Here is a 2,321-nt window from a genome sequence, read left to right on the forward strand (position 1 = left end):
GAGTCTGCTAGATATTAGCATAAATAACTTATATGACAGTGTCTTTGTGAAATAGTAAGGAAAAAAAGTGCATTGGTATGTATATATGTATATGCATATACATATGTATATATATATCTCACTTAAATGCGATGGCTGGAGAAAACATATATACACAGGTTGTGCTGAGAGTAATGCCTCCTATTTATTTCCACGGAAACTACAACAGTTACAAAGAGCAGAATAATACTACTTGATAGAGCAAATTCTCAGCTACAAAACATTATTTTTCAACTGCTCACCACTACTAGTTCTGCATTTTCACCAGTAATGAACATAAGTCTGCATGCCACATCTGCACCAGCAGAGGTGACCCACTGTTGCTGTCACCACAGCTGAAACGCACCACCCACCACCTCACTGTGCTCTCATCACTGTTTGGTCTCCATCAACATTCAACATCAGTGAATGTCAATGGGTGCCATTTTTTCCTCATGGAGGAATTCAGTGACACATATCTTTCACATGGAAACAAAATGTAATGCAATGCTGGTGGAAAGGTTCAGCCTCTACTTTCATACCACCAAAATATTCCTCTGATGTCAGACATCATCATAAAATATGCAGCATTACTTTTGGAGCAACTTGTGTGTATGTGCATGTGTGTTAGTGTGTATATAAAAATCACATTTTCATCTATTATTTTTCTTGAGTTAGCTATTTCATGTCACATGTGGTATGCTAGGAAATATCTTACACACATACTGGATAATTTCTATGTCAGAATCACTGTTGAGGAAATATCCCTATGTTTTTCAGCACTTCTTTTTAACAGTTAGTGAAAAGAGCTGAATGAATGAATCCATGCTCCCAGCAGAGCTGCTTGGGTGGGATGGATGTCACACACAGCCTCCCCTTGGATGCTGCCAGGCACCAGAGCTTTAGAACTGTTTATCTTTTACTTTCCAAGAGATACTGACTCTTACTGCAAACAAGATATCCTGCATAAAGAACATGGCCTGGATAGGTCAAGGCTTATGTGAGGTATAACTGTACCTAATTTCTTTTTTAACCTCTCCTGCTCACAGAAACTATCCTCCGAGGCTCTTTTAATGCCATCCCTGCTTTGGTTTGTACAGCATACTCCTTGTGTGGCCATGTTTTACAGTGCCCTACCCTAATGTCAGATTGCTCATTCTCTGTTCCTTGGAGCACCAGCTCAGATGTGGGTAATTGAGAGGGGTGGAAGCGTAGAGCTGTGCTGTGACAGTGATGCTGCTGAAGGAGAAAAATGTTACTTAAGTCTTACTTTCCTGGAAAATGCTACAGTTTTTGACATCTAGGGAAGGGATGGCAATACAAAACCCAGAGGCTAACCAAAGGACAAGTGGGGAGGGTGGAGACGGTTTCCCTATTGTTAAAGAGATATCTCAGTATTAACTTAAAGTGTCTCCGCTTAAGGCAACAGACAGTTTTGGTTTTGGCTTGGCTGCAGATACCCCTGTAATTCAGCGACTACTTACAGCTATAAAAAAGTAACCACCAAAGACTCAAATCATCTGACTCACCAAAGGTGGGTGTAAAGAAACGATGCATGAAAGAATCCATGACATCAGTGCCACTTCTAGAGTTAACTTTTTTTGGTGTGTTTCAGACAGAAGCAGAAATGGCAGCGTTGAACTTCTGTCTTCCTATATGTCATTAGCTAAAGAGACAAGAATCCTAGGTTAAAATAAAGCATCCCTCTGAAGTACTCTATAAGTTCATCTTCAGGTACTGAAGAAACAAAACATAGCCAGGAAGTTTTTCAGTCATAAATCAAAAAGTTTTTCACATCGCACTAAGTCTTTGTGCCAGAGTTTATTTTACAGATAAATACACACATATGCTCTGCCTGAAGCACCCACAATTGCTGGAATACAGACTCTGAAGGATTAAAACGGGGCATGGAACCTGTCAGTAGAGCTTGGCTAATAGGGATTTTTTTTTTTTTCAGTTCATTGGCAGTGCTGAAAGAACTGCAACACCGCTTGTTTCAGGTTGCCCCAGAATGAGAATATTCAATGCTTTGCATGAAGAGTGACAAAAACCATTTATAGCTGAATAAAATGGCCGATCGTGCCTGGAAACCAGTGCTTCAAATACTTTAGTGAATGCTGGAATCCTGCTGTCAGTCATAAAACCATAGCATTTCATTTTAAAAATATCAACATTTAAATGTCTTTTCTTTTTTTTTTTTTTAAATTTTTTTCACTTTGACAGAGGGTTTAAGGAATTTTTATTTTCTTTGTTTTTCTTCTCTTTCTTTTCTCTCTTTCTTTTTGTTTTTTAAACAATTAGAC

Source organism: Excalfactoria chinensis, chromosome 1, assembly GCF_039878825.1.
Source record: "Excalfactoria chinensis isolate bCotChi1 chromosome 1, bCotChi1.hap2, whole genome shotgun sequence".
NCBI lineage: Eukaryota > Metazoa > Chordata > Aves > Galliformes > Phasianidae > Excalfactoria > Excalfactoria chinensis.